The sequence below is a fragment of the Aptenodytes patagonicus genome, chromosome 5 (assembly GCF_965638725.1).
Source record: "Aptenodytes patagonicus chromosome 5, bAptPat1.pri.cur, whole genome shotgun sequence".
NCBI lineage: Eukaryota > Metazoa > Chordata > Aves > Sphenisciformes > Spheniscidae > Aptenodytes > Aptenodytes patagonicus.
Genome location: NC_134953.1, coordinates 75,485,467 through 75,511,616, shown reverse-complemented (window position 1 = coordinate 75,511,616; position 26,150 = coordinate 75,485,467). Strand labels below are relative to the sequence as shown.

At 38.0% G+C, this 26,150-nt stretch overlaps 1 protein-coding gene and 1 long non-coding RNA gene across 5 annotated transcripts in view; both read left to right on the top strand.

Moving 5' to 3' along the window:
• The window catches only part of ZNF644 (zinc finger protein 644), a 54,842-nt gene that overhangs the window by 670 nt on the left and 28,022 nt on the right, over positions 1-26,150 (top strand). The window lies entirely within an intron of this gene.
• Positions 48-20,026, top strand: LOC143160175 (uncharacterized). The gene is made up of 2 exons (XR_012995347.1): positions 48-97; positions 19,970-20,026. It is a non-coding gene; the product is annotated as an uncharacterized LOC143160175 (long non-coding RNA).

Sequence of the window (26,150 nt, the reverse complement as noted above, 5' to 3'; positions counted from 1 at the left end):
GGAGCTGGGCAGCCCGGTGCCGCCGCGGCGGGGCCTAGGGCGCGGGGAGAGCCGCCCGGGGCCGGGCCGCCGGCAGCGCGGGGCCGCGGGGAGCCAGGTAATGCCCCGCGCGGCGCCGCCGGGGCAGGAGGATGCCGTCGCTCGCGGGCGGCCGAGGTCACCCTGGGGGGCTCCGGCAGGCGTCGGTCCCCTCCCGCCGCCTGCCCCGGCGTGCCAAGGCGGGGCGGCGGGTCCTGCTGGACGGACCTGCGCTCTGCTTCTCGCCGCTTCGCTGCCGCTCGCCTCCCTAGTGCGGGTCGCCACACGTGCTGCCCACCCGGGCGCACGGTCAGCCCGGGAAAGGCTGCCTGCTGCTGTCCCGGGGCAGGGGTAACGTGCGATCCCCTCCCTCCCCGTCGTTCCCTTCCTTCTTGGCGTGAAGCAGGGCGGCTCTGAAATGCACGGTGGTGTTACAAAGGGCTGGCAAGTTCCTGGCCCGCCGTGGGACTGGCCGGTGTGCCCTGCGTACCGAGGGCAGTGCCGCTGTCTGCGGTGCGCGGGGCTCCCGGAGCCGAGGTGGTTTACAGCAGCGAAGGAAAAGTTAACAGTTCAGGTATCAAAGTCGTGTGTTCGGGCTCCCAGCTGCTTCAGGGTCTGGCGGTTTCTCTGACAAAGTTTGTGTTATATCAGGTTGCAGTGATGAGCATCATCCTGACCAGTGTAATTTATCTGAAATCTAGAAACTTTTCTTTCTTCTTACGGCTTATATGTAACCTTTAGTCTGCTGGAAATACTTCTGTTGGGGTAGTGTTGACTGTAAACTGTCAAGTGACGGCGGTAATGAAAAACAAGCATGCTATATCAAAATAGGTTCCCATCAGTGTCGTACAACTCTGGCCCTTTAAGCAAAATCTCATTTGCGGTGATATTCTGATCCCCCCCCCCAGCACATAATTTAATTATGAAGATTGTGTCATGGAACTTAGCTTTCAGACGCATATGGGGAATGAATGTGCACCAGATTTTAGAGTAAGAAGCCACTGCATGTTGTATAGATTAATGAATTAACACATGGGACAACCACTCTTAAGAGGCTGATAAGCATCTCTGGAATTCCACCACAGAATTGTACCTTTTACTGAGAAGTTTGTGCAATACATTATTTTTTTTTATACAAGTTGCAAAATCATTTTTCATTCAAATTACAAAACAAATCTCTAAAGAGAAGATTCTTCATAGTTAAGAGTGAAGTGCTTTAGAGTTTTGGTAACTTAATGTGGTTCTTCCGCATGGAATTCTTCACTACCTGACTTGTGCAAGGCAGGTGATTTGAGGGCAGAATAAATGGACTGATTAGACAATGCAAAATAGATCTGGAGCAGCTTTTAATGGGTCACTTAGATGCAGAGAAAATGCAGCAATTTTCTTATTGGAGAGGAGTTTAAGTAGAGTGCATGGAGGAGCAGTGCAGTGTGACAATCCTATTACACTGACTTATAATCAAAGCTGATGTTGCAAACCTGTCTAATGTAACTGCAGAGGGATGTGGTGCAGAGTTATACAAGAATTACAACCAGAACTGAAATTAGTAATCTTCAAAATGTTGTCTTAAAATAGTTTCTTCTGATGTCTAGCATTCATTCAAATTGATTTTTTTAATAAAAAAATTGCCCAAGAAGCAGGAGTTTTGCGGAGGAAAAAAGAAGTTATTGTTAATGTCACCAAAGAAACTTCTTTTTATAGATATATTTTTTTTGTTGTTTTCTTTAATCCATATGGTATTTTTTATATTAAAAAAAATCCTTGGCAAATATCATTGTAACAAAATCAGAGCAAAGGTGTACTACTCTGACTTTTTTTTTTTAAGTTCATTAAGTCCAGCATCTAGTTTATACTGAGTAGCACTAGAAGGCATACGCCTAGGAACATGTGTATGAAAGTTCTTGAGTGAATGCTAAAAGAGAATACTACTTGTCTTGAAATCTCAACAGGTGACCTGGCTTGTAGGAGGAAAAGGCACTGACCACTTAGAGCATCCTTGTGAGGTTATTTAGTACAGCAACAATTGATTGAAATAGGAACATCAGCAATTGAATAAACAGGATGTTAAACAATAGTGGCAATGCCTCCCACTTTAAAATAACAGTGTAGGCTGAATTTCAATATGGATGCTGAATTCAAGGGTTGTCAGTGGAATTTCTTGTGAAATAGTTTGTGCTTATACTTGCAAGTATTAGCAGAGCTTACTAGCATGTATACTTTGCTTTTTTAGTCAAGCCTTTTGAAGTCACTTCTGGAGAAAATGGAACTGAAAAGGGAATAAAATTCTCCGTAGTAATAAAACACACACATGTTCACACGCGGCTGTTAATTTCAAACACTTTTAGACTTTTTACCAGCTTGCAAAAGATCTGAGACCTTAAAACTGGAAAAAATACAGAATAGTTGTGTCACTTGCTGTGCAGTTTCACCTGAAGTTGGTTTGAATTAAAGGTCTTTGAACAGTTGCTGATTGGCTGCGTGTGTTTGGCTAGTTGATAACTCACTTTCCTCATGTTTTTCCATTTTCAGACAACTTTTTGTCTTCAACAAAGTTCAAGTGATGCAGCTGTTAGAGGACTGCCTTAAGATACTTGTTTTATTCCCTCTATTATTTTAATACCAAATGCACTACTCTAATGTTACAGTTATTTTAAGCCAAATTGAATTAGTTCCCTCTGTGCTCTGGATTGTGACTATACTGTATTATGTATTCAGAGATTGGGAGGAAAATAATTTAATAAAATCAGGTTATATCTGAACAATGTTGCACTCAATTTAAATTGACTTTGAGACTGGTTTAAGTTGGTATAGCCTCCAAAGCCCGATTCCTTCACATGAAACTAGTGTCCACACAACTTCAGAGTGTAAAGAAATCCCTGGTGAAATAAACCAAAACAAGTCTGTCTTCTCTAAAGATACGTTCACTTATCTTCTTGACCACTCTGAGTATAAGCTGATTTTTGATAACTAACATTTTTCCTTGCTGCTGCTTTTTTTTTTTTTTTCAGTGTAGATGCAAACTTCACATAGCTACTGGAAAAAGAGTTTTAAGTTACCCAAGGAAATTGTGAATGTTGGTCATTCTGGCTGTATGCTATCTGGGTTAAAGGATTTCATGTAGTTTGTAGTATCATGAAAAAATATCCTTTCCATGCTTAATTAAAAAAAAAAGCACGTATACTTTCATGCCTGTATACATCGTGTCCCTTAAATCAAAGCTCGTGTCAGTTAATAGGAACCATTGACACAAGCAGTGACGGTAGAAAAGCCACACCTGTGGCGTTCACAGAACTGTAGAAAGGCTTCTTTTTGATAGGCAAGGGTGTGAGATGGTCACTCCGACTTCCCTGGTTACGTAAAAACGGACACAAAGACAGTGCATCTCTACAGTAATACTGCGAGGTGTAATTTGATGCTCAAATCACAGCTGTCTGTCAAGAAAGACCATGTCATGAGTTCGCATAAACTTCTAATGTGTGCTTTTTCAAAAAATTGGAAAGAGCATGATGGTCACGGGATCAGTCACGTTACCAAGTATGCGATGCAGTGTCATGTAATGAGTATTTCATCTTGGTACAAAGTCTACCCTGAATTCTATGGTACTTACTCATAAGTGGTGTTGCTTCATTGAAGGAGAGCGACCTTTTTTAAATTTAAAAGTAAGGAAATAAAATAATCCAGATAAAAATGAGTATCCAGTTGTGCTGCATTTCTGTCCGTGTTCAACTGTACGCAGCAGCTGTTACGTTGATAAAATGTTGCAGCAATGCCCTTACGTTGCCAATGAGGTTAAAGGGGGGAAGACAGTGGCTTAACAGTGAGTATGCAGTTTTTGGTTTTGGTTACACTAAATATTAACTGACTTAATATTTCTGAGCGAGCTTGGTAATACAGAGAACTCTCACTCCGGCAGATGTAGTTATGATACTCTTGGTATGGGAACTGCTGGTTTCAGATGTGACTAAATCCAGCTACTGGAAATGGTAAATCTCTAGTTGACATCTTTTGATTGATACTGAGTGCTTAATCTTACATATAATCAACTAGTTGAAGGATGATGGGATATTTAGTAATTCAGTATTTCTTGAAACTTAATCCAGAGGATGTGAAGTTTGTGCTCAAATCAGAATATAGGTCAGATTGCTGGGCTTTGGAATATCTCAGGCCTATCGTTAGTGTGTAGTAACTTATTTTCAGTATGGTTAACGTTGCAAGTTAGATACTTACCGTACGTGTAAAAGCTTTGGAGTTTTGGAGACTGTTTGGAGTACAGTCTTATTCTTTTCTGAGTGAAAATAAAAAAGGTAGAAGTCGCAGTCTGAGATATTTGCAATCAGATTTTTTTTTTATAAAGGGACATTATTTTGAATGATTATATTTTTTGCTTGCCTTAAATGAGTACTTGATAACGTTATGGTCTTCACAAAGCAGCTGAAGGCGGGGAAAGGATGCGTCTTGGGAAACAGGATGGAAGGAATTACAGGTGCCTTATTGATTTGTCCAATTGTAGCTGAAGACAGGGATTGAGATCAGTGGAACTTTCCTGTTTTCTGGGCCAGCCGTTAGCACTCCCTTGTAAAAATACTTTCCACAACAAAGTGGTAGAACACAAGCAAAACAAGGTGCAAGGTATATGTCTTGTATAATTTACCCTTATTTACGGACTTTTACCTGCTGCATCCTTTTTTAGTTTGAGTGAAAAAAATGAGGAATTCCTTAACAAATGTAGTCATTGTAATGTTGAAAAGTAGTAATGAATCCCTTCTGCCCACCTCTTCACAGAACAATAATTTGGTGCACTGATAGCATTATCCCATCAGATTGGCTCTCTGATGGGGACAGGGATGGGATTTCCACCTAAGATTTCTTTCCAGCAAAGGCATACAACAGGAGGTCAGGGGACTGCTTTTGGAAAACTATTACTTACGTCTGCTTCTAAAGCATGGCAGCTCTGAAACTGCTCCTTGCTGCTGCTGGTAGGAAGTGGTAGGTATCTGTTTCTTGTCTGGCTGCAGTCAGTGGGGTGATGGGTGGTGGTTATGGTTTGGTTTTTTTTGATTTGGTTTGGGTTTTTGTTTTGTTTTGCTGCTCTTCATAGAGTGTACTGGTTCGTAGGTTGCTTTTTTTTTTTTAAATTTGGTTTTTGGCTTCTTGAGTGGCTGTCCTCTGAATATTTCTGCTGTTTGCTTCCAATTCCACTCAGCTCTTCTAGGAGCACTGTCAATTTGGTGTAGCTTTTGATGAGATGTTTATAAACATTAAGGGCTTTTTCAAAATTTTGTTGCTGATATCTTTCTTCATCTTCAAATGTAGGCATGTACAACAGTTTTGTGGCTGTAGAGTTTCAGAAACTATCTCTAATATTAAACTTAATTTTCCAAATTCATCTTTTTCAGTCAGAAGAGGTAGGAACTTTATAGAATTTATATCCTAAAATTAGGCTCCCGACCACTAAAACAGTGATTGTAGGTTATTGAAGTGTTTATTGTATGTATGATTCTTTTGTTTGCAAAGAAACCGTGTATTCTTATGCATGTTCTTAGGAGCCTTCACCAAAGACACTAGATTCTCTGTTCCCCTGTGGTAACTGGTGGGGAGGAGAGAGAAGGGGAGTATTTTTTCCAAAAGCTTTTTTTTGTTGTTGTTACTATAAGTTGGCTTGGTATTAGAAATGATATTTTCAACAGAGGACAGCCTTTGCCTGAAAAGTTCCAATATAAATAACATTTTTTTTCACACAGGGGTGCTGCTTTTTGTTATTTTAATAACCTAGTTGTTATGAGTATATATTCCGTGAGAAAGTCTTGATTATATGTGCTATCACAGGGAGTGGGAAGTGACAGTTCTGCAGCTGGCTTCTCCCAGCTCTCTCCCACAGTGAAGTGGGTACTCTGTCCCCTTCTGCTTCCTTTTTTTTTTTAACATACATTTGACATCAGTTAAATCACCTAATCTGTTCTGTTCTTGAGCAACACTTAAAAACTGAGAACCTGTGGCGTGTAATGAAAATAACTGCATTGTATACAAATTATAATGAATGTTAGAACTCTGAGATTACTTTAAAAACAGTTTTTCATCTTCTGGGAAGTTGAGAACAAAATACCAGTTAGTGCCCCCTACTCAGGTACTTATTAACAAAAAAAACCCCAAACCATTATGTTGTGGCAGTTTTCTTCTGGGGAAGAAGGGGGAGGGTAAGTTGGGGGGACATGTGATGGTGAATTAACCTAGATAAGCTGTGATGAAAAAATTTGGAGGCTTTGGAGCAATTACAGAATGGGAGGGAGTAGTTTGCATGTCTAGTATGCAAACTGAACTGAAATGCGGATGAAACTGAGGTGGAAAGGTTGCTTGTGTGGTACATAAACCAAAGAAGACTGTAGATACTGTCTGTTGTATGTTCTTTCTACATCTTTGCTTTGGGGAAACCTCTGAAGGTTTGTTTTGTCTGACTTGTTTTCTTGTAAGTGCTTTGGGACGGTGATTGTCTTTTTTTGTGTCCTTATAAAGCCTTCAGTGTATTGGATGATAGTGACACATGTTGTGATGAGATGGTAGACTTGCTGATTAGCTGCTTTAGCCCAGATTCTCACAGACCTCTCCTTTTGTTAGTGTTTTGAAGTAAGGTAGGTACATGACTAGTATTCAGTGCCATGTTCCTGTAAGTGACAAGCCCCCATTCCCAGACTTTTTAGGTGGTGAGACTTACTGGCTAAGTTCACTGTGATTCTCACTGCTATGCATGGGGCAGAAAGTGCTGGTGGGTGAGAGGGGTCCAGTTCCTTTCCTGGCATGTGCGAGGGTTGGAGAGAAAGAGGAACAGCTTGTCCAGAAAAAAATTGTTACCCAGGTCTACCTCTCTACTGCAATTGTAAGAAGGCTGTTGCTTTTCACAATTTTACCAGCAGTAATGTGCATTTACAGGCATAACTGTATTTCTGCACAAGGGAGAGAACCAAAAAGAGAAATGATGGGAGAAACCATTCAGGTTCCTATATAACTGAAGCGTCACACTATTTCTAAAAATACCATACAGGTACTGTGATAATTTATTTTTAGAAATGTCTTTTAGACACTAAAACCAACAGTTTGGGAATTTGCCTTCCATTTTGCAGTCCAGTGAAGTTCTAGCAGAGGTTAGCAGAGAAGATGATGTGCAAGAGGTAGTCTAGCAAGGATTTATGTCGGAAACAAACAAACAAAAAACCTGCGATGTTACAGTGGGAGGGGGTTTTTTTGTAATCGTTGCAGGAGTTTTGTGTGTGTGTGCACACAGTTTATGTGTGTTCCTTTGCTTATCTCTCCAGGTAGATCTTTATAAACATTTATATAGAGACAATTAAAATATTTTTTATTGTTTTCCAGTGTAAGAGTATTGTGTTACAGAACAAGATACAAAGTTCTAAATTAAGGCTATATTTAGGGTAGTGTATTGACAATTAGTAAAATTGTGAAGACATCCAGGTTTTGTAGTCTCTTCAGAAGTCCGGCAATGTCCATTAAGGAATTAGAGAGATGGGTTTATACTTTTGTGTAAAAAGTATTGCAGTGTCCTAGCAGAACATTTCTTCATGTCATTTGGAGCGTTAATCATGAGTTGGGTTTTTTTGTCTGTTAAGCCATTTAGAGAAAAGTGGGTTTGTTTGACTTCTGCGAAGTGATCATTTTGACGTTTAGGATGTTGGGTGCTGTTTTAAATGAAGTTCTATTTAATATATTTCAAATAGCTTGGCTTTAGGTCCATCTAGTAAGCTGAGCCTGAAGCATGCTGATGCATATTATTTTCAAAGGATGTAAATATAAAGGAGGGAGGATTAATTAGTGATCCCTTGTGTTGTGGTTTCCACGATCATTTTAAAACAAAGTCTTCTTCCAACTTAGTAATATTAATACTAGAACGCAGGGTGATTTTGTTCAAAGTAATCTCTCTGTGACTTCACTTTCATTCCACCGAACAGTTTTACCTTATTTCTTTCAGGTTTTTAAGTCTTCTCTTCTGTTTCTTGAGCTACTTTTGAAAGTTTGGTTGGGAAATCTGTTTTGGTCAGGAAAACTGACAAACCAAGTGTATTTTTTTTTTTTTTTTTTTTAGCCCTAACCAGATTAGGTGCCTAAGGACAGCCAGTGGGCTGGATATGCACAGGTGAGGGTAACCAACGTGGCATGCTTTTTGCTGTTATCTTTTATGAAAATCTTACAACTTCTTTGGGGACATACCAGAAGGATGCTTTCCTGTAGCCAGAACAAGGATATTCACTGCTGTAATTCATCACATGATGGAGATGTCGGCACTTTTATCATGAGATCAGTATTTCATGTGAGTAGCAGTGTATGTCACATGACCAAAATGGTGGCGATGAAGTGGCTAAACACATGCGATGTAATGGGTTTTCTGTTTTGTGGTATGGCAGGTATGTTGTAACCCCTAAATATATTTGTTAGAACCTGTATGCCCTGCCTGAGTTTATTGGTTGTGTATCATTACAGCTAGCTAGTGGAAACTAGGCCAGAAGATATGCATTTGCAGATGTGACAAGGCAGTAAAATACAGTATACTTTATTATGTGTATGCAAATGAACGGAGGTAAGTCTTTGCATGAAACGCTACACGCTTACACCTGAAATCCCAGATATCTTATTACTTAAAAAAATACAAGTTGGAAGGACTGAGTTTGTCCATTGGCTGTCATGTGTTTGGAAGAATTAATTCAAATAGTGAAAGAATCAAAGATAGAAAGCTTTTGCCCAATTAATGGCTAAGCAAAAGGAAGTGAACGGTGGACCAAAGTCCACAAGCATTTAAAAGGTTCAAGTTTGAAGAGGGAGGGATTAATGAAGCCCTAGCCTTGAAGTGAAGCCTGCCTAGGACCTGCTATACCTTCTTGCAATCTGACATGGAGACTCCATAGAAGTTTATTAAACAGTGTAGAAAGTAGACTTCAAGGTACTGCATAACTTGGGTAGAGAGACCTTGGGATAGATCTTGAGAATATCTGCTTCATAGCAAAATGCTTTTCATAGAATAATTTTTGAGCAAAGGCTTAGTAACGTTACAAAACACTTGGGAATTATACTATAGGAAACAGTCCTGCATGGTGATGAATTAAGTGTGTTAGTAATAAAACTTGTGGATGCTGTCTGATTGAACACAGGGCCCATGAATAGGAGCTTGCTAACGAGACATGGATGTTGTGTCAGAGCTGATCTGTGGTTGTGGTGCTGGTGATGTGTGGCTGGTGTGATGGAGTTTTCAAAATGGTAACTAGTAGTCTCGAACTACATTTCGAAGAGGTGTGTGGAGGCATTTGCCCCGGTTTGCTTGCCAGGTGTGGTGGCATAACCTGGGTTGTAAGATGTGGGTGGTTCCTATTTGGAAAAAAAACAAAACAAAAAAAAGACCTAATGCAGCTGTCTAGCATAAAGATGTAAAAAACTGCAATTGATTTAATTATGTCTCATTCCTACAGCTTATCTAAAGTAGGAAATAGTTTTTTCCTATTTATGTAGGTGATGGACAATGGTGGAAGCTTAAAGTGCCACCAAACCAAGAGTGAACACTGAGTAGCTCAGTGAGGAATGGATTTTTACTTATTTTAAAAACCATTTTCAATAGCTATTAAGGTGATAGTGTGGACAGCATATTCTAACTTCACTGCTTCACCAGAACCAATCCTCTGTCATCAGAAAGTAGGCTCCCGCAAAATGAAGGAAAGGCGTTACGTTACTGGTTATGTATATGTGACTCCACAAAGTGATCTTTCATAGATTATAATAGCATGTATACGAACCCAACTAGAAAGCAAAGTATTTTGTAGCTTCCCTTCAAATCTGATAAGCAGTAGTTGAATCCTATTGTATAAAATACATGTATATTTTATTTGGACAAAACTATTGCAGGAAGAATGCCGGTACTGGAATTTATGTTTTTAGGTGATTATTTTATATGGTTATTTTCTTCATACCAGAACATTCATTGTAGTGACAGCTTAGTCCTCTGATAAGCAAGCAGGCTCTTTGGGAGTTAGCGGTGGTGTTTAAAGACACTAATACTCCAGACCGTCTACTCTGTCCTCTGCTGGAGGTTACTGTCATAGGGATATCAGAATAAAATGTCTCAGCTACACCAATTCAGAGTTCAGCATAAACCTACCTTCATTTTAAGCTTAAGCCCTTACATACGAGATATTTATTAGTGGTTTATAAGCAGAGGTTTACAAATACTTATGGAAATCTAAGCGTGCATGAAATCTCTAGGAAATTTTTGTTAGATTTGACATTTTCACATGCGTAGAAAATACACTTCCTCTGAGGCTATGAACAGGAGATTCCCTTTCCTGCCGTGGTCTATGGGAAGTGTCAGAAACGCTGTCTAGACAGACAACAGCAGGCATTAGAGCTCGTGATCCCAGCATAGCTACCCATTCAACTGGAACAAACTTGTGAGGAACTGAATTTGGACTTAGGATCCTGTTTTGTGGGGGGTACTTACATGTTAATACCAGTTTGCTATTTCCTCCCATTGCTCTTAGGAATGGTTATGCATTTCACTTTCTTATTAGTGCCCTCCCACCACTGCTTTCTTTCAAACTGTCATGATGCAAGAAAGGGAGATTTTTTTTTTTTTAAATAAAGTAGTGAAGATAGTGTCATTTATCACTAATTTTGAGCTGTAGGATTTTAGGTTCAACCTTTTTTAAAAACTGCATTGAAGTCTTAAGAAAGCCGGGAAAGTGTTTCAGGTGGTGTCATTTTTAAGACTGCAGAAATGTAGAGGAGTTGGAAATGAATGTGTATGCTAGTTTTGTCTTAAAACGGTTTTCTAAATACAGAAAATTCAGAGGGTTGTCAGTCTACTAAGAAATAGCTTTTGGCTACAGCACCTGCTTTGATTTTGTAATCTGTGATCGGAGAAGGGGTTCTCTGTGGCTGCTGTCAGTGTAATGACCAAGGCTATAAGCCTGCTACCTGGTAATCTTGTCTTGGGCTGTGTTCTTAGAGCCTGCGGGTTAAAATAATGAATCGCGTCACTGCTGTTCTCTTCCAGTGTCCTGCAAACTGTTTAGTCCCCTAAATACCGGGGGGGGGTGTGTGTTAAAAAGTGGACTGCCATACTGTTACATTTTCATTAGTGTAAACTGGACTTGTGTCGAGTCCAGCATTAGAGAATACTGTTAGGTAAGTACATTACACTGAAGAAGGCAGTCTAGAGGGAGGTATCTGAAGCATGTAGCCAGAGAGAAAACTGCTGAGCAGTTTGCCGCCTTTGGGTTTAAACAGAGATTGCAGTAAGGACTGTTGGCTTTGGAACAGTGTTAAAGCTGAAAAGAAAATGGCTACCAGAAATCATTGTTGCTACAGTAACAACATGGCTTGACTATTAATGTGCTGCTTTAACTACTATTAGAAATGTTGTGCAAGATACTGCTTTTAGGTAAAAGTGTCCTTAATGGGAACAGAGATTTAAAACCATTTAGATATTAATGGATATCATCAGGCTTCTTGTTTTAGAATACCAATCTATTTATTGGAAGAACTAAATTCTAGTAAATATTTTTTAAAACCTAATTACTGCTTTTTCTACCCCCAAAAAATTGCTTAATGGTTTTAAATTGTATTAATAAACATAATGTCCTTATAAAACAACTTGCAGAAAAAAACCAGTACAGAGTATTGATCTGTTATGGTAATCATTTTTAAAAAAAAAACCTGATACTATTTCCCAAAGTATGTGGTATCTGGTAACGTAATTCTGGCTTTCAGAAATTAAGCCCTTAATGTGGGTTTTTTTCATGCTGCAAAGCTTTTGTTTAAGATATTTTTATATTTTGAGTTCAAAATAAAAAAATATGGCCAACCTAAATCCTGTTTAAAGACTTACAAATAAGGATCAGATTCTAGAGTGGAATCTACTCAGGAATCTGCATTGTATTTATTTCATAAGGATGTAAGTATATGTTTTGTGGAGTAAACTTTTTGCAGGTTTTTTTATTAATAGAGTGCAGTTATGTTGAAGAATTTCAGAGGTGTGTAATGCAGTACATCAGGAAAGGGGTATGTGAAGTGCAGTGAATGTGTGAAGATTCACTGATGCATTTCTGTGTGTGTCAGGATTCCACAGGTGGCAGATTTGATGGCAGGTATGGACTGACAATAGACTGTGTCTGCTCTTCATCAAAGTCCCATATGTGTGATGTGTCCTGTATACCTATAGCAGATCCCATTTTTCTGTAGTTCTTTTGGTTTGGGGGGGGGGCTGGTGAAATGTCTGTCAGGCTTCCCGGCTGAAAAGGCACTGGATTCATTCAGTAGAGATGGAGCTGATAAACTATTCTCTATTCGGGGGACTTACAAAAGATTATTCAGTGGTCATTGGTAAAAATTAAGAAGGCCTTTACTTAAAGTATGCATCTAAAATACACGGTTGCTTATGACTTGGAATGCAAGTATCTGTTCTTAAACATGGTATTTCTCAAGTAGCACACATGCTTTATTTACTTTGATTGTACATACGTATTATTTTTATTGTACAATCTTATTTCACGCCTTCCTTCAGTATCTTGTACGAAACAGTCTTCTGGCTGATTTCAGTGGAATCCTGCCTCATTTACAGGCATATGTGCCAAATACATAAAATGCAACTTTCAAGTTGTAGAAAAATGCATAGTATGTAAAGACAGTTATTTGGACAATAGAATGTTGCTGCTTGGTGGTACACAAAAAAGGGGTGCACTAATTTGATGTACACAACCTTAACTTGAACTTCTTTTATTCTTATGCTTAGCTTTGCCTCCTTCATGTTTTTATTAAAATTCTGAGGGTTTTGTAGAAAGGAGAGGATGACACTACAAGTGTCTAACACCACTGTACAGTTTGGTATTTTAAAAACAACCTTGAAATGTAACAGGCTGTTTTCTTAAAATGAGCACATGGAAGGCACTGCCTCAGACATTTCTAAAATCATCTTTTTCTTTTTTTTTTTTTAAAGACACAAAATGCATGTTTTTCATAGAATCATTAAGGTTGGAAAAGACCTCTAAGATCATTGAGTCCAACCATCAACCCAACACCACCATGCCCACTAAACCATGTCCCTAAGCGCCGCATCTACACATCTTTTAAATGCTTCCAGGGATGGTGACTCAACCACTTCCTTGGGCAGCCTGTTCCAATGTTTAACCGCTCTTTCAGTAAAGAAATTTTGTTTTAATTAAGGCTGTTGGTTAAGTAGAAAAGCACTTCAGTGAAGAAGCTTTCTGTTTTGGAATTCCAATTACTTAGTTTCAGCTGAGAAACTGGGTGTGCAAAATTGGACTAGAAACTCGTAAGGGACAATAATCAGTTTCTATGAGGTAGGCAAGATCTCATGTAACTCTGTTTTCTGGAGTGCATTTGTGCGGTGCTTATAGTCAGAGGGTACATCACTGTTTTGGGGTGTTGTATGTAAAGCTTATGTGATGATATGGTGAAGGAATATATGGTAATTCAGACTGGAGGAGAGAATGATCCGTAGCTGAAGGGTAGAGGCAGCTCCTGCACAGGTAATGTATTGACGAGATTTTGCTGACAGCATAATGAAAGGAGAAGTGTTCAATGTCAAGGATGATGCCAAGGTTATGTGCAGTGCCATTAGTAGTTTGGAGTGGAATGGAGAGATGATGTCACTCTGTGCTTTAAGCTTTTCCTATTTGGGAGAAGCTGTTATATTTAAGTTATATAAATGCAGCAAATGAAGAGCTATTTCATGCGGTCAAGATAAATAGGCTGAAGGGTGACTGAAAATGTCCAGGTGTTTATTATGCAAGTGGTATGTTGATCTGTAGCATAAACTGGTAGAGAAATGATAAAGAAAGAAGGTGAATTATTTCTCTGCAGCTTATTGCTTATGGTAATTCTCATTGTGAAGAATGCCATTTGATTTAGTTGGATATTGAGGGACTGTAAACTTATTTACTAAATGTCAACGATACTTAGAATGCTGCAACTACTCTTAGCTGAGGGGGAAACTGCATTGATAAGTAACCTTCAGAAACAATATATTAATATTGTTTCTTAAGGCCTTGAAGTTCTAAATGTTTTCAGAACTCCATCTTTACACTGATGCTTCAATTTAGTGCTTTTATGACGCTTTCATTTGTATGTTGATTGTTACATATTTGGTTACTGGATAATGTATGCTCAAAGTAAACAGCTCTTAAATTATGTTCATTTCCCCTTGCTTCTCTGTAGACATCTTTCCATCTTGTGTGCCTATTGTGTGCATCTTTAAATGCTTACTTCTTTATCTGTTTAGTGATAGAGAGGAAAAGTAACCTTTTTGACCGATACATGTTTTGTTAGTCCAAACCCCAGTCTATCTAGAATATTTTTCCCTCCGTTGGCTTTTTTATTTACGTAATACAGATTTTTGAAATAATAATTAAATCTGTTGTTTGACTTAATTGATGGTAAAAACACAAGTTCTTTTTTTCCATTCAAGTGACTCTCTCTGACTGCTTTTTTCCCTACTGTGATACTCTTATTAATGTTGGATTCATCTACTTGTAATCTTCTTGTTTGGACTGAAACAGCTTCACAGTCTGAGGTATGATCAGTTGTGTTCACTTCCTGTGCTGTCATACTTTTCCTTGAAGTGCTTCACTGTCCCATACGGGGTGTTGTCAAAAAGTAAAACTTTCTCTGAGTAGAAAAATGAGAGATTTCAACATTTCCACGTGAAAGCCCTACCACAGCTTTGGGAACTGTGCAAGTGGCTTTTACTGTGATGAATAGACAAAGGAAGAACTGTAGCTTCTTTGAACTATTTTTCAGATAACTTTCAAAATCTAGCAGGAGATTCAAAATGCAGGAGGCAGTCTTCTCTCTTGCAGTCCTTTGCTTGCTCGCTCTTGTTCAGTCACTGCAGATTCTTTGAAGTCAGAAGCATCTCCAGTAAAAGGACTTAAATTTTGTCTCTTCATGTTGTGAAGTGTTAAGTTTTTGCTTAATTTGACTTCTGGATAATTCAGGCTTCAGTAGGGTACCTGCACTTAAATACCGCTTTGCATTAACTATTGTAAGAAGAGTGGTTGTTATTTTTCCTTTGCAAATTTAATTTTGGTAAATTTGATTGTGGCATTTATAATTTAGTTGGTTAAACTAAGGTTGGAATAGCATAGATTGAGAGAAGTTTTACAAATTCTCAAAGGGAATTAGTTTTGTGATTTTAGAAATCCTCATGTTTAAATTCGAGTGATTATTTAAATTAATCTACACTGAATGTTAGTTCTAGACATTTGTGGGTCCTGAATGTAGATTAAGTTATTTTTATACTTTTTAATAGAAATCAAAGACCATCAAAGCTCCTTGTGCAAACAGAAAGCAGGAAACTACATTTTGTACAGACAAGGTCATTGTTGACTACTTGTTGGGAAAATGGCAGTATAGGCTTGTAAAGAGCTTTTCAGCTGTATTAACTGATTTAGGAGACTATTGCCAGCTAAGTTTTTGCTTTTTCAGTCCTCTTCTGAAATTACTTTATCCTTGGTAGTTGTGTGTACAATTTTAGCTGGAGCTTCTTCTGGGCTTCTTGTAATAGCCTTTTCTTAGAGTAATCTCTGTTTTCTACTGACTGGTTTTTCTGCATTGATTCTTAGGATTATTAGATTTCTGTAAGATTATGGACATTTTCCAGAGCTACATCAGATACTAGAAGGAAATTTCTCCCTGCCTTCGGCTTTTGAATTTGGCAGATTTTAATGCTGGGACAGCAGTACCCTAATAAATGTAAATGCCACTCTCAACCGACTAATCACATTTTGTAAGTCCCAGAAAGTACTTGAAGTCAAGACTACAGCTGCAAGCCTTTTGCTGTGTTTTCATGTTAAGCTGGTGAAATGGACTGTTTAGCCACAGCTTATACCAACAAAAGTAGTTTGTATAGTATAGTTTATTGTAGGCTTTGTTTCTTCTTCTTCTTTCCTTCCTGTACAAGCATAATCAGCTATGGGGGCAAAAAGCTAGTTTTGTATTACGCTGTAACTCTTTCTAAAAAAAACAAACAACAACAAAAACCCACAACCAACCAACCAAAAAAGCCCACCAAAAAACTTCTCTACGAGTTATGTTCCTGACTGTAACCATTCCAGGAGAAGGTGGCGGTTAAAGATGTTAAGTGTCTTTTCCCAGGTAGATGTCAAAATGTCAGTTATCACAGATCTGTTAGGAAATAAGGGCTAAATAGTAGATAAATAGATCAAAACTCTTGTCAGGATTACTGCAAATTTTATTTACTCATTGTACACCTTTGCATTCTGGTGTTTCTCAAACTTCTTCCCCAGAGAGGGGCATGTTATAGGAGATATTTCAGTATAGCGAACAGGGCCCTAATAACGTAACTAGAAAGTGAATAAAAGTAAATTTAGTCTTGACGTAAGATCCAGCTCTACAAGAGGAGTAGTTAGGCAAGTTTTGTGTAGTAACTTACTTTTGAACTCAGATTAATTGTCTTTTATATAAACCTTGTATTGTGAATGGTGATGAGCTTGATGCAAGATTCATGGATAAAATCTTTTCTCCTATCTTTATAGGTGTGAATGTAGTTGTCTTAGTTGTTCTTTATGAACCTGAATTTTGAAGTAGCAACTGTAACTTTTGTTTACTTGGGAAAACAGTATTATGGAAGCTTTTGTAGCTGTTCTCTAGCCAACCAGAAAGATTAAACATTTCAACTAGTCTAGTGTGATTATCTGTCACAATTGTTTTACAGCCTGTATATAGAGCCTTTTAAGTTATTTCTCAAACAAATGCTTTTTGAGAATCTCTTTGTGTGTCTCTGTAGCTCAGATACACTTGAGGGGTTGTACTTCTGTCTCTGAGCGATACCCACAGATGTGACTTTGTCATTGCACACAGGCTGGAGAACTTTGTGTGCCTGCTTTGGCCTTTTTCGTGTATTGTATGAAAAGAAGTATCATTGGTATGCTGCTTTCTTGTTTTGTCACTGGGCAAGGTGATCATTGCTAGCACTGAACCAGCCTTGATTCACATTTACCGATTAGTGAGAAATGCTTGTGCTTTTAAGCACTTTCAGTCCATTTGTGTTTCTTTAGTATCACTGGGGGTACATGTGGGATATCGCTCATCTCCACCATTGCAGTTTTCTTCCACTTCCTGTTCTCTGCCTTTATCAAAACAGGCAGCTGCTTATCTGTGATCAGAAGCCTAACCATTTTACAGCGGTCCTTGTACCTGCTGTGGGCCCCTTTTTACTCTTTGAATGGCGAGGCCTCAAGGTGAATGCTCTGTAACTACATTTCTTACCTGCTTCTGAGTCCCTTTTGAAGCTGTCTTTATTACCTGGTGAAGGAGAGTGGCTTTCATTCTCACTTCCTTTCCTGATAATAAGAATTAAGACAGGAAAATTGGAGCCAAAGCATTTGTGATTTTGAAATCTTCGCCTTTCCCTAAGGAGTCTTGGAGAACTACCTCTCTTGGATCTGCTGGTAAAGAATTTCAGGTGCTCAGTTATTCCAAATGTCAACACCCTTGAAATGAATAGTAGGTGTTAGAGTTTGATTGTTTGTGCTGGAGTGAGAGGAATCTTCCTTGACAGCAGAAGGACCTTTGAGAGGTGAGTGTTGGTTAAGTACTGTAGGTTGGGTCACTTTAAACAGTGAGAGTCTCAATGCTGTCAGTAGTCTGAGCTAAGATCTGGTGTCTCTATGCGGATTGCATTGCCTTCATTGAGATGTTTGCATGCCACTGCACGTACTGTCTCCCATCGGGTAGAGTTTTGAACACCAGTGGCTTTGAAATCCCAAAAAGGGGAGTTAATTCTTCAGAGCCCTTTGAAGTTTGTAACACAGGGCTGCAGTGGCCAGCCCTTTGGTCCTTCAGCAGTTTGCTTGCTGATGATCTCTTTGAAACTTCTGTCACCTTTCCTTCAGGTGGACAATATCCAAATTATGATGGCACATCTTCTCTATTCCCTTCATTTCCCCTCTGTGTCAGATGTAGATATAGAGTAACCCCAAATTTATCCCCAAAGTGGTCTGTGAGCTCCCTGTGAACCAGAGAATACTTACATTCAAGAGTACTCGCATTTAAGTTTTCTCCAAAGAGCACATTCAATGAGTACAAGAGTACGTGCCCTCCAGATAGGCAGTGTAGGGTAAGACTTCCCATTTTATATCAACAGAGTAAATTGATTGGTCCGAAGTAATGTGTTTCCATGAAAAAGCTGTTACAGTATTATGGGTTGTATGACAGCCTGCTGTATTACCACAGTGATCTACAGTTGTCTGGGCTCAATCCTTTGATGTAAAGATTCTGTCTGCACTTGAATCACAAACCATGAAATCTATGTTGAGAACAGTTATTGCTAATGTTTAGCTGATTGCAATGTTGAGAAGATGTGATAATTGCTACAGTGGTGTTGCGAAATTATTTTGCACAGGGGCAGTCATTGATGTAGTTCGTTCTTGCAGTGAGAGAAGTGTTAGACTGGGATTGACTCTACCCAGCCAAAGTGCACAGGTTTACTGAGATGTCTGGTTTAGTGCTGATCTTAGTGTTTGATAATGTAAAGGCTGCATAGACCTTCTTTCCCATTTTTTGAAAGGTGTTTTGGCTCTTCATACATGCAGGGTGTATTTTGTGGGCTTTTTTAACTGTACCTTTACATTCACCTTCTGTAACATGCAGCAGGGCTCCACTGCTGCTTGAAAATAACACTTTTGCTTCTCTAGGCGCATGAATATTACTCTAAAACCTGACTAAAGAATGTATTTTTTTCTGTAATACAACTTATTTGAGAAATGAGCATATCTTTTGAATAACATTAATGCATAAAGGCTACAGTTTAATGATTAGGAAATGATCCTGGGGCCAGGAAAAGAGCTTGGAGACTTGTCTTCCGTTGCTTTGTATTGCCCAGGAAGACTTTTTTGAAGGGTCTGTCTTTCCTTACTCTCTATCTTTGTAATTTAGGCAGGTGGCTTTGAGACAGTTACAGGCTGACTGGGGAACTCAGAATCAAAAAGCTGTGTGTGAACAGATTGAGGGGAGGAATCTTAGGCAGTATGTGAGGATAGGTATCTCTTTCAGAGTTAATTCTGGTGAGGGATACCTTAGTTTAGTCTAGATACGAATAACCCTCTCCGTAAAGCTGTATGCAAGTTGTTGTGTCTTCATTAGAAGTAGATCCAGTTCTGTAGAGATGCTGTACCCAAATCCATTCTCGGTTTTGTGCAGCTTCAGTGACTTTCAGAGTCTCTTCCAAATGTTACATAGTCTGATACCTTCAACTAGGAAGTGAAAAATTTCCTTGTGTAGTTAGTTCTGTTAAAGACCCATGAGCAAAACTGAAAATAGAGCATTTAATCTGACATTAATCAGCCTTCATGAAGGCAAAGTAAGTTATGTTTTTAAAATGGGCCAGCTAGCCTTAAAATAATAAACACAACTTTCCTAGGAGAGGCGAGGAATTAGTGGGGCCCGGGTTTAAAACCCTCTAACACTGAATTTCAGATACATTGATCATTTTGGCTAAAAGGATTAAGGAAAAAGCTTTCATTTGTAACCATTTCCTTTCTGTGCTTCATTCCCCATTCAGGGAACTTAAGATAGCTGACTTTGAAGGCACTAGCAGAAAATACAGCAGAGCTTTTCTTGCCATGCAACTTTTTTTCCCCTGTTCTGCCCACTTAGTTTAATAGTGTGTGTATATTTGATACGATTTCTTGGTGTTTTTTTTAATTAAAGTACCAACATCTATGTTATTTGAAAATTACATGTGTATTTGAGAGAAGACCACTGGAATTTTGATATTTCTACCCTGAGACAAAACTGATAGAATGCATTTATAGCTGTGAATTTCTTGTGTCTGTGCTTTGCCTGTCTTTTCTGATAGTCTAGAATGCAAGCAGAAAACAATGACAGCTGTACAGTAAGTTCTTGTTTTATTTTGCAGGTTTGTTTTAATGTGGAAGTGGATCTCACAGCTTAATGCAAATCAAACAAACAAAGGTGAGAAGTTCTGTTTTGGTGTTGTGGTTTGGTTTGGGGTTTTTTTTTCCAAATTCCTTGGATCCATTAGCATATACTGCTAAACACTCAGAAAAAGTGGTCAGTGAAAATTGTACTGAAACTTGTATCTTGATTACTGTAATTTATGGACATAGTATTACTTCTATGATACCAAAATAGGAACAAAACACGCACCCCTCTAATATTTAAGATGATGATGATAATTATGCTTTTCTTCCATCAACTGTTATAGTCAAAAAGCCATTAAGGCATTAAGAGCCAAAATTATGAGTACTTCAAATGAATTTCATCCTCTGCATATTACTCACCTGGTTTCAAAGTACTGAAAGTGTACTTTGCATTGTCAAAGCAGCGTGTTAAACTTGCACTTACTCTATTAATAAATAACTGTATGGGAAATTTGACCAGCTACCAGAATAGCATTTCAAATTTTTAATAATGAAATTCTGTTGGGTTTTTTTCCCCTTTCCTGTCCTCAGGAACCCTTTTGGGAGCTATTTGAAAGACAAAGTATATGAAGATCTACTGCCAGTACTCCTGAGCTGTAGAACTTAAGTGTCCATTTGCAATTGCAAAGTGTCTGTCTAGGAAAAACTTTCTGTAACTTTGGCATTTCCCCCCCTCCCCCCATTATTTTGAGAAAAAGAATTTAGCTAAGCCCAGATTTTGTTTCTCTTCAAGTTACTTGATATTATACTTCAGGAAGACTTTGAACTATAAACTTAATCTCTTCTCCATTAAATTATGTGAAACATTTAACAAAGAGCAACTTGCTTTAATCTGTTTTTAGCTTGATTCTTTCAAGAATATCTTTAGGTAAGGCCCCACAGTTCGGTAAATTCTCTGCTGTGGGGACAGGGCATGATGGACTGGTGTACATAGCTTCCATAAGAAACAAAAACTGGCTTCTCAAGTGTCCTGCTTGCTGTTTGACTAATATGCCATCTCAGAATACAGCTGCTTGCTGTGAATTGATATTTTGAGAGGTGAGAGGGAGATCCCGTTTGCTCAAATGAACTTGTTCTTCATTTCTAATCTCCCGATTAATATGTAGAATTAATGTAGCTTTAAAAATGTAGTATGTGCATTTTAAAATAGACATGACTTGCTTTGTATCTTCTGCTCTGCTAATACTTTTTTAGAGCTACTGCTGTCAACTTTAAAATACTGACTATAGCAGAATGCTTTGTGAGGAATTTAAAATAACTCTTCTGTTCAGTGTTGTTCCTTTGTATAATGTATAACTGATTCAGGACTTAGATTATGAATTGTCTTCTGAACTATGAACAATTAAAAGTAAGCTGCACTGCTGTAGTATGCATATACTTATGTGCAGAGGTATGTTTACTGCCTTAGCCTGTCTTTGCAGGTTTCTAGAATGTGCTGCTTTGAGAAAAGGAATAAATGCAACTCTGCAAAAGGAAATAACTTTTCTGTAACTGAGGATGAATGTAAAACAAGAATCATGTCTAGGGAGGGGCCTTGAATTCACAGTGAGATTTAGATTGTTCCCTGTGCCTTCTAATGCTTTCAGTATTTAATGCTTACACTTTATGGTCTGTCTCTTTTTAATTTGTGTGTTATCCCATTACTGGTTTAAATACAGAAAGTTAGTTGAGAAGTCTGTAATATATAAATAACTGTGTTCTTTAAGCATGAGATCTTCTGAATGAAACTCCGAAGACCTTTCATTTAGCTGTGTATAATAGAAAAAAGCTGGTCTCTGAGGAGAAAGCCTGTACTCTTGCATACCTAACGAGAGGACAGAAAAATGTGTAAAAGAATACATGGAAACAGTGTAATGACATTTGATCGGTATTGTTATTGCTTGGAGGAGATCTTGAGGTTCTGACAGTTCTGTGAAAATGACAGCTGAATAGTCAGTAAATCAATGAAAATATTACGCCTTATCAGGGAACAAAACAAAAACTAGAACAAAACCAAAAACCAGATCTGATTATACAAATCTGTGGTGTACCATAGATGCATTGCATTGCAATGTGCATTGCTTCTTGAGTACTAGTCTACTCCTGTGACTAAAAAACGACATAGCAGAGCTGAAGAAGGTTCAGAGAAGGGCAGCAAGGATGACTGAAAGACTTCATTTTAAAGAACAACAACCTGCATTTCCCAGCTGCCTCTGTCTTCTGTCTCCACTCATGAGTGTAGTGACTGCAGCATCTTGTAGACTTCTAAACAATGAACTTATCTCCCACAACTCAGTGCAGACTTGTCCTTTTGCGTAAGCTTATGTCACTTAAAACAATAGCTGAAAATGTGATTTGATGATTTGCTCAAACATTTTTCTTGTACTCTTGACCAGAATGCATTTCCTAATGACTTTGATATTGTGCTTTCTATGTAGGTTTTCTTTGAGTAAAGGATTTGGGGGTTTTGTTTTTCTAATTGCAAATCATTTGCTTTCCTAATGCAAATATAAATGATATGATATCCTGACTTCTGGAAATAAAAAAAAAAAAAAATCTATTGCCAGTTAAAAACACATAGGTGCAAGATACTATTTACAAACAGTGAATGTACTTTATTGGGGTAACTGTAGTCTTTGTTCTTAAGTTTTCTGACATCCAGACTGCATCTTCTGAGCTCCATAGGAGACCTATCTTGTTTTAAATATGGGGGGAAGTTAGGAAAAAATAATCTTGGTCTCAATGTGTTAACAGTATAATGGGTCACGCTTCTGTGTAACAGGAAAGGTTACAGAAGGTAGATGCTTGTGCTGAATTTCCCTGTAACAGTGGGTAGAGCGAAGTCAGATTTTAAGCATTTGAGATATCAGGCAAAACCAGACTTGCTTCCAGAAACTGTCTTGAATGTATTTAGTATTGCTTTACCTAAAAGTAGAGGATGTAATAAATGAATAATACCACCACAGATGTTGAAGAAGGATAGATTATATACAGAATTCTGCACAGGATGAATTTGAGTATGTAGGATTTGTGTTTCTTTGGCTCAGACAGGAATCTCATACAATTTTCATCTTGTTCATATTATCCTGGTAACATGAAGTGGAGTTTTCTGCCATTAAATCACTTATGGTGATGATGTTTTAAAAACAAACAAACAAACAACAAAACACCAAACAAAACCCAATTATTAGGGGAGTGACCTTATCTTTTCTTGTCACTTGGAATTACAAGTTTTGTCTGTTCATCTGGTCATGTACAGAGTTATATAGCTTCGGGTCTTTTAAAAACTCTTATTTCATATGTTCATCAGTAAGGATGATAACTTTCTCCAAGTTGACAGAATTTTTTGTTCTTAGTCTAAAAAGGTACAAGATGATTTTTTGGCCTTAGCTGGCACTGTTACAGTCTTGGTCACTGAAAGAATATAGAGGATGATGAGAGCCAGTTTGCTGGTAAGGATGAGTGAATATCACTAATGTAATTCGTTACACTAAGGTTCTAAATTAAATGAGTAAAAACAGGGTGTTCATTTCAGGTAGTCTTTTTATACTTGGGAAAGAGAGCATGTTAAGAGAGAGGTGTTAAGAAGTCTCTCTACGTTAGCAGGAGAGACAATCTTAAAATTTGTGATAGTATTAAAATATGTACAGCAAATAGTTATCAGCCAAAAAAGCAAAAAGCATGAGAAATTGCTAGATGTGGTTCAGATCATGCTGGATAAAAAGAATTACAACTTTTATTTAATATACTAAGAAATAAGGTCAGGATTTTTCCAAAGTTCAAAGGTGTGTCGTGTTCAAAGATCTGTCTCAATAAAATTGGGTTAAACTGTTTTTAATGTCATCTTTAAGAAAGTTGCACTGTAAATCCATTATGCGGCATCATGTTGTTGTCATGCAAGTTCTCCTCGTCTATGATCTGTAGGACTGACACTTCAGGACTAGTTCATGCAGGTAACTAGTTCATGCAGGTAACTAACAATATAGTTTAATGAACTTGAGAAATATTCCTGTAAAAATAGGCAAATATACCTGACTTCTAAAAACCCTTCCCAGTCTGACTGTGATCTTTACATACTAACAAAAGTACATTGAGTAGCTTATCCAAATAACAAGCTGGATGTTTATACCTTAGGAGATCTTCATCTTCAGTTACTGAATTCACCTTTCTCTGAAATTTGGGACTATGGTGAAAATAAAACTTCTGTGGTCATGTAGTTGTAATCCTTAGGGATTTGTATAGAGTTATGGAAAACAGTGAATTATTAGAGTCAGTTCATTAATATGTATTGGATTTGTATTGGAAGAAAGGGTTCTTTACCCAACTGCTCATGAAAAGGTGTCTGAACAAAAAGACCAAATTATAGGAAAAACCTTGGTTTTAAATTGAAAGTCAGTTTAAGATTTGGGTATGAAAATTCTGTAGGTTCTGCTTTGATTAATTTTGAATGTCTTTGTGTTAGTACGGCATAGCTCATATTTGGTGGCTGGGGGAATGTTTTCAGTTCTGTGTGCTTTACACGTGGGGAACAATTAGATTAGCATACAGAATTTCACCACCACTTGGTGGCAGTACATGGCTTCAAAAGGACTTGTTTCTGAGCAGATAAAATGGCTTTGATTCTGTAAAACTGTAGGTTAAGGGGGAGTAGATTTGTTTTAAAATTTCTAAAATTTAGTGATGTGTTTCAGAAATGAAAATACTTTTTATTTAACCTCCTGGAAGGATTTGCATTTGTATGTCTCTATGGAAAATCTAGCTATCATGTCTAATACGTAATTTAAGAGTATTTCTTGTGTTAATATTATTCTCCGAAGATGTATTTAATGTTCCCCAGTTGAATTATTTTAGCATTTACTTCTAGCATTTTACTTCAATTGAGTAGTGTACTTCAAGTAATTTTAGAACATAGAATTTGCTTCATGGTAGTATTCTTCATAATGTTGTCTTTTGCAGTTAAACAGAGGACTGCCAAAGCTTCTTTTTTGCCTTCTGAAATGTTCTCTGCATCTTCACTTTTTTATTTATTGATACAAATTTTAGGAAAAGATTCCCCAGTAGATCTTTCTGTCAACAAAGCTAGTAAAAGTTTGTGCCCTTACTCATAGTTGTTGCCTCTTGGTTGTACTGATTCAGCAGTGCGTGGGTCCCAGCCTTTCAAACTGGATAATGAAATTGTTGATAAAGTGTGAAAGAAGGAACGTGGGGGAGTGGAGGAAGGCAGGAGTTATTTGAATTGGCTTTGCTGCAAAGAAAAGCATAATTCCAATGTATAGCACAGTAATTTGACAGCCTATGGCTCCATGTTGAGACTACTTCCTCTTCTCTGCAAGCCAAAATCTTCTGCAGTGACAGCAGGTCTTTCATTTTAGTATTATCCCTCATGTAAGGACTGTAGTGGTGACACTAGAGCCTGGAAGAATGCAGGTGCTTTCCTAAACATGTGCTCTTCGTGAAATGTGTCACTCACTGTGACTGGAGTTATAACAGCATTGCTGGTGGGAGTGGGTTCTACGAGGAGGAAATATTTTTATTGTATTGCCTGAAAAGCCGACACTGAGAATCCAGCATCCTTAGGCCCTTCTGAGGTGTGACATATCAAGAAGGCATCTAAGTAAATTGTGACATAGAAGAGGGATTCATCCTGTGGAAAGTCCTGAATTGTAGAAATACTAATAGAAAATGAGGTGAGGCTTGGGAAATGCATGTTTATAAATTTGAGTGTGATAATATTACTTTATTTAGTGAGTGATAATATTTTATTTAGTGAGAGAATTCTGGAAACCAGGAACACTGGAAGAGAGGGAGAAGGGCATCAAATCATAGTTTTGCTGTGAATATAGTTCTATGAGAGTTCTACATAACTTGGGATAGAGAATGCACTTTTGCTGTATACCTAATTATTTTTGTGTAATTTTCTTAAGCTGCCTGATAAATCTGAAGTTAGTGGTTGGAAATTTTTTTTAATTAAAATACTCTTGTGCCTATATTGCTGATATTTTGAAAGAAAAAAGTGGATAGTCTGAGCATATGGAGCACTCTAAAGAAGAGTAAAGTAAGCGAGAATTGGGATACTGTGTGGCAAAGTATACTAAAACAGAATCACAGAATAATTGAGGTTGGAAGGGACCTGTGGAGAACTTGTCCAATCCTCTGCCTTAAGCAGGGTCACCTAGA